At 35.4% G+C, this 7,383-nt stretch overlaps 1 non-coding gene across 1 annotated transcript; it reads left to right on the top strand.

Moving 5' to 3' along the window:
• The first annotated feature begins 374 nt into the window (after positions 1 to 374).
• LOC148564735 (small nucleolar RNA R71) lies at positions 375 to 482 on the top strand. Its single transcript, XR_015885205.1, has one exon. It is a non-coding gene; the product is annotated as a small nucleolar RNA R71 (small nucleolar RNA).
• Positions 483 to 7,383: the final 6,901 nt, after the last annotated feature.

Below are 7,383 nucleotides of genomic sequence, written 5' to 3'. Positions count from 1 at the left end.
ACCTCTGCTATTGCAGGGTTTTCAGGATCATAAGCATTTTCCTCAGAAGATGCCTCTTTAGTACTGTTGGATGCAGCTTGCAATCCATTCAGACTCTGAGAAATCATATTGACTTGCTAAGTCAATATTTTGTTCTGAGCCAATATGGCATTCAGAGTTTCAATTTCAAGAACTCCCTTCTTCTAAGGCGTCCCATTGTTCACAGGATTCCTCTCAGAGGTGTACATGAACTGGTTATTTGCAACCATTTCAATGAGTTCCTGAGCTTCTACAGGGGTTTTCAGATAAAGAGATCCTCCTATTGAATGGTCCAATGACATTTTTGACAACTCCGACAGACCATCATAGAATATACTTATGATGCTCCATTCTGGAAGCATGTCAGTAGGACACCTTTTGATCATTTGCTTGTATCTTTCCTAAGCTTCATAGAGGGATTCTCCTTCCTTCTGTCTGAAGGTTTGGATTTCCACTCTAAGCTTGCTCATCTTTTGAGGTGGAAATAATTTGGCCAGGAAAGCACTGACCATCTTATCCCAAGAGTTCAAGCTATCCTTAAGTTGTGAATCCAACCATGTTCTAGCTCTGTCTCTTACAGCAAAAGGGAAAAGCATAAGCTTGTAGACCTCGGGATCAACTCCATTGGTCTTGACAGTGTCACAAATTTGCAAGAATTCAGCTAAAAACTGATGAGGATCTTCCATTGGAAGTCCATAAAACTTGCAGTTCTACTGCATTAGAGAAACTAATTGACGCTTAAGCTCAAAGTTGTTTGCTCCAATTGCAGGAAGTGAGATACTTCTTCCATAGTAGTTAGAAGAGGGTGCAATAAAGTCACCAAGCATCTTCCTTGCATCTCCACCATTGTTATTAGGTTCGGCTATGTCTCCTTCTTTTTCGAAAATTTCTGTCAGGTTCTCTCCAGAGAGTTGTGCTTTAGCTTCCCTTAGCTTCCTCTTCAGAGTCCTTTCAGGTTCAAGATCAGCTTCAACAAGAATATTCTTATCCTTGTTCCTGCTCATATGAAAAAAAAGAGAACAGAAAAGAAAATATGGAATCCTCTATGTCACAGTATAGAGATTCCTTATGTGAGTATAAGAAGAGAAGAATAGAAGAAGGAGAAGAGAAAAATTCGAACACATAGAAGAAGAGGGGGTTCGAATTATGAGTAGAAGAGAAGTGTTAGTAGATAAATAAATAAATAAATAGAAAGAGATGAGAAGGGGAAGAATTTGAAAATTAAATAAAATAAACTAAAAATATTTTTTTATTTTAAATATTAATTAGAATTCAAAAATTAAGGAGGAAAATAAAATTAAATTGAAATTTAAAACAATTAGTTAATGAAAATCTTGGATGATGATGAGTGTCACAGATCATCATATTCATCAGGTTGAAGTACAAGTGAATATCTTGGAATAAGAATTAGCTTGAATTGAATAGAAAACAATAGTACTTTGCATTAATTCATGAGGAACAGCAGAGCTCCACACCTTAATCTATGGGGTGTAGAAACTCCACCGTTGAAAAATACATAAGTGAAAGTGGTCAAGGCATGGCCGAATGGCCAGCCCCCTAAACATGATCTCTGAACACAAAATTATCCAAAAGATGTGAAATAAATCACTAAAAGTAGTTTTTATATTAAACTAGTAGCTAGGGTTACATAAGATAAGTAAATGATGCAGAAATCCACTTCCGGGCCCACTTGGTGTGTGCTTGGGCTGAGCATTGAGCTTTCATGTGTAGAGACTCTTCTTGGAGTTAAACGCCAGGTTGTAGCCTGTTTCTGGCGTTTAACTTCAGAATAGGACAGGAAGTTGGCGTTTGAACGGCAGTTTGTGTCATCAAAACTCGGGCAAAGTATAGACTATTATATATTTCTGGAAAGCCCTAGATGTCTACTTTCCAACGCAATTGAGGGCACGCCAATTGGGTTTCTGTAGCTCCAGAAAATCCAATTTGAGTGCAGGAAAGTCAGAATCCAACAGCATCTGTAGTCCTTCTTCAGCCTCTGAATCAGATTTTTGCTCAAGTTCCTCAATTTCTTCCAGAAAATACCTGAAATCACAGAAAAATACACAAACTCATAGTAAAGTCTAGAATGTGATTTTTATTTAAAAACTAATAAAAATATACCAAAAACTACTTAAAAACAATGCGAAAAAGTGTATAAATTATCCGCTCATCATGCTCGGCACACTCTTTCGGGTTATAGTGCCCGAGTTCACTCTGGCAGCAAAAAGGTTATGTGAGTGGGAGACTGGTACAGCCCTCACGTCTTAACGTAGATGGGAGACTACCTCTGCTCCTATGCCGGCACCGCTACCTCAGACAACCGGGAGACTGCCATAGCCCTTGCCAAAGGCGCATAGCGACTTTCCAAATCAATGCATGTCATGTGAGCGGGAGACTGCCACAGTCCTCACATCCGAACGTAGGTGTGAGACTGCCACAGCCCCTGCGATGATGAACAATGCATTTTACAACCACATACTCAAACTCATAATCAATTTCCAATTTCTGAAATTAATTTCCTTTAAAACCAAAAACCCATTTCCTTGGTAACATTTTCCGAAACTCCAAACAACTTCAAAATTATAACAATTGTAAATCTCTTCCAAAATTCAATAAAAATAATTCATTTTAAATCAGGATTTGGTGATGAAATTTCACAGTAGAGTCTCAAGACTTTAGGGGGGAACAACCTATCTCAATTCCTTAAAAAATTATTGAAATCTCTTAAAATCATAACTTCTTGTTTTGAGTGAATAGAAATAGAATTTATTATAAAATCGAATCATATAACTCATAAGTCCCAAACCCAATTCAGAACCAATTCACTTAAAACGAAACCAATCCATTTAAATCAAAACCACTTTCAAGTTCACTCTCAAAAACTAATTCTCTGACTTCTTCCAAAATGTCACAAATTTCAATTATTCAATCAAAGTCCAATTAAAAACGTAAGCCCTTTTTATATTTAAAAATCGATATTAGAACATAATACTTTTCTTCAGTGATTTAAAATAGGAAAGTAACTCTTTTCTAAATAAATCGAATTCAAGACATATAGTTTTCTTAAATAAATTAAACTCTAAAACATAACTATTTTGTTAATAAATCAAATGATATAATTTCTCAGATCCAAACCTTTCTAAATAACCTTTCAAACAAAGTCTCATATTTTTATAGAAACTTTGGCAGCACCTCCCCTAAAATTTGGACTTTGCCACCCTTTTCGGGTCCCAACCAAACCATTCCGCAACCCTTTTTAATAGGTCCAAAATCAAAATCAATTCAAAAGCAAGCTAAATCCAACCATTCATATCATTTTCATATCTTAAGGAAAACCAATTCAAAATCAAATCATTATTAATTGATCAAACTCATTTTCAAAACTTTAAGGAAACAATTCAGCAACAGTCCATTTATCAAAACTAAACAATAATCCAATCAAACATATAATCATATTCATCCAAAATAGCCAGACAATACATAAGACTTATACAATCACTAAAAAGCATATAATTCTCACATCAATATCTATTTATAACAATTCCAAAATATAAAATAGCTTTTTAGAAAAACACCTACCTCGATTGTTGAAACTATAACCTAAACGTGCCAACCATACCTTTTCTCTCAACCCAAAATCAATGGCAACCGCAACCTTAGAAATGTAAAAGCGACATGTAACCACCCGAACTCGATCCTATGTTACCAAACCTCAGATTCATCACCCAAACATAACATAATACTAACGCGAGGATTTTTGAAACATAATTACTTACTAAAATAACAAAACGAAGCAGCCGCGACTCCAAATTGACCCGGCAGTAGCTCTGTCAATAGCCTTAAGCAACAGCAACGATGAAAAACCCCGATGACCGTGACTACACAACCACGCCATTACGATAAAAGCCTAGGAATTTAAAAGAATAAAAACCAAATACAAAACCCTTACCAGCGGTGTTTCCCGGTGACAGAAACAGGGTTCTCTGGCGATAGAGGCTCGGCCACCCACCTTGAGTAGTGGCGACGGAGCACGTGACGATGGCTAGGCACGGCGGTGACTCCACACACGACGGTGATAGCGATGGCTCACCTCTCCTCACATGCATCAATCTCCCGTCCATCTCTTTCACTCTTCACGAACTCTCTCTCTCTTCGGCTTCAATGGCAATGACGGCGACCTCAGCAGTGGCGGCGGCTGTAAAACCTGAGAGATTAGTAAATAATCAGTGAATAAATTAATTATTAATCAGGAAAATTAGAAAATAGAATTTTTTAGTTTAATGTGGTAGAATTAATTAGAATATGCATATTGACACCAATTTTAAAGAATTTGGCCCAAGATTTGGCCGAGCGGGCCGAACCAGGAGAACCGGGACGGTATTGGGCCCAAGGCCCAACCCACAACACACATACACTTAATAAAAACCCCATCATCTTCCTCCGTTCAGCATGAATGCTGAAACAAGTCAAGGAGAGAAGAGTTTCAGTTCCAAAACCTAACCCTCTAATCAAATCATGATAACTTTTGATCCGTAGCTCCGATTGCTGCACCGTTTGCGGCCATGCGACCACAGCGTTGAGCTCTACAAAGCCCAGTACGTTGTAAGGTAAGGAAGTCATATTTTCTTCCTGATAAGCGGATAATTTAGACACTTTTTGACATTGTTTTTAGGTAGTTTTTAGTAAATTTTAGTTACTTTTTATTATATTTTTATTAGTTTTTATGCAAGAATCACATTTTGGACTTTACTATGAGTTTGTATTTTTTTCTGTAATTTCAGGTATTTTCTGGCTGAAATTGAGGGACCTAAGCAAAAATCTGATTCAGAGGCTGAGAAAGGACTGCCAATGCTGTTGGATTCTGACCCTCCTGCACTCGAAGTGGATTTTCTGGAGCTACAAAAGCCCAATTGGCATGATCTCAATTGCGTTGGAAAGTAGACATCTTGGGATTTCCGGCAATATATAATAGTCCATACTTTGCTCGAGATTTGATGGCCCAAACTGGCGTTAAACGCCAGCTAGAGACCCTTTTCTGGCGTAAAACGCCAGAACTGGCACACTTCTTGGCGTTAAATGCCCATTTTGGCACCCAGTGTGGCGTTTAACTCCAATTTGAGGCAAATGCATGTGGAAGCTTGAAAGCTCAACCCAAACACTCACCAAGTGGGCCGCAGAAGTGGAATTCTGCACTATCTACACCTAGTTACTCATTTTCTGTAAACATGAGTTACTAGTTTAGTATAAAAACTAATTTTAGAGATTCATTTAGCAACTCATGACATTTTACATTTCATATTGTATCTCCTATGGCATGAGTCTCTAAACCCCATAGGTAGGGGTGAGGAGCTCTGCTGTGTCTCAATGGATTAATGCAATTACTATTATTTTCTATTCGATCACGCTTGATTCTGTTCTAAGATATTCACTCGTACTTCAATATAAAGAATATGATGATCCGTGACACTCATCATCATTCTCAAATTTATGAACGCGTACTTGACAACCACTCCCGTTCTATTTGAGCTCAACGTAGTCATTGGGCGACAGCTTGAGTGCGTATCTCTTGGGTTTCTAATCCCCGAGTTTGACTTGCATCTCCTAACAACAGAGCATTCAAATCCGTGAGATTAGAACCTTTGTGGTAGAGGCTAGAACCAATTGGCAGCATTCCTGAGATCCAAAAAGTCTAAACCTTGTCTGTGGTATTCCGAGTAGGATCTGGAACGGGATGACTGTGACGAGCTTCAAACTCACGAATGTTGGGCGTAGTGACAGTGTGCAAAAGGATAGAGAGATCCTATTCCGACACAAGTGAAAACCGACAGATGATTAGCCGTGCGGTAGCTGTACCTGATATTTTTCATCCGAGAGGACGGATGGTAGCCATTGACAACAGTGATCCACCAACATACAGCTTGCCATTGAAGGAAGCCATGCGTGTTTGGAGAAGAAGACAGTAGGAAAGTAGAGATTCAGACGACAGATCATCTCCGGAACCTCAACCTGTTCCTCATTACTAAATCACAAGTATCATTCATTTCATGTTATTTACTTTTCATAAACAAAATCATTTTTATCATTAATCTCCTGACTAAGATTTACAAGATAACCATAGCTTGCTTCAAGCCGGCAATCTCCGTGGGATCGACCCTTACTCAAGTAAGGTATTACACCGGCAATCTCCGGGCACCAAGTTTTTGGCGCCGTTGCCGGGGATTGTTCGAGTTTGAACAACTGACGGTTCATCTTGTTACTTAGATTAGGAAAATTTTATCTTTATGGTTTAGAGTCACTAAAATTGAGTCTTCTATTATTGTTTTTTTTTGTTAAAACTTTAAAATTATTGTTTTCTTTTTCTAGATTTTTTTCGAAAATTTTTAATAAATAGATAAAAAACGAATAAATTAATAATTGAGTCTTCTGTTTGAGTTTAGTTTCATGTTTTAAATTTTTAAGTTGTTCTTGTTTATTTTCCTTGTTTGATCTTTAGTTTTTCTTATTTTTTGTCTTTCCTTGTTTTTCTTGTGTATTTTCGAATTATTAGTATCCAAAGTATAAAATTTTTTAAGTTTGGAGTCCTTTGTGTTTTTATTTTCCTAAAGATTTCCAAAATTTGTTCTTGGTGTTCATCTTGACATTCAAAGTGTTCTTGGTATTCATCTTGACATTCAAAGTTTTTTTGTTTATTTTCTTTGTTTTGATCTGAAACTTCTAAGTTTTGGGTCTTTTACTTGTTTTTCTCTTTCCTCATTAAATTCAAAAAAATATCTTTTCTCTTTATTTTAATTGAATTTTCGAAATTTACATAAAAAATTTCAGATTTTTATTTTAAAATTTTTATCTTATCTTATCTTAGTTTTAAATTTAAAATTCAAATCTTTTTCAAAAAGCATATCTTTTTCAAAATCTTATCTTATCTTATTTCAAATTCAAATTTCAAATTTCAATTAAATTCCAAAATTCAAAATCCAAATTTCAAAATTTAAATTTAAAATTTCAAAAATCAAACCTTTTCAAAATTTAAAACTTTTTTTCAAATCTTTATCTTATATTGTTGACTTTTTCAAAATTTAAAATTCAAAATTTAAAATTCAAATTTCAAATTTCAAATTTCAAATTTCAAATTTCAAAATTCAAAATTCAAAATTCAAAATTCAAAATTGAATTTTCAAATTTAAAATTTAAATTTCAAAACTTTCTAATTTAAAAACTTATCTTCTCTTAAAATTTCTTATCTTTTCTTACCTAACTTATCTTATCTTTTCTAATCTCAAATTTTAAAATCACATCTTTTTCAAATCTTTTCTTTTATTTATTTTCTTACAAGTATCTTTAATTTTAAGAAATATCTTTTTCAAAACT

The sequence above is a fragment of the Arachis ipaensis genome, chromosome B5, assembly GCF_059453495.1.
Source record: "Arachis ipaensis isolate K30076 ecotype BB chromosome B5, ASM5945349v1, whole genome shotgun sequence".
In the NCBI taxonomy this organism is placed as follows: domain Eukaryota; kingdom Viridiplantae; phylum Streptophyta; class Magnoliopsida; order Fabales; family Fabaceae; genus Arachis; species Arachis ipaensis.
This window is presented reverse-complemented; position numbering and strand designations above follow the sequence as displayed.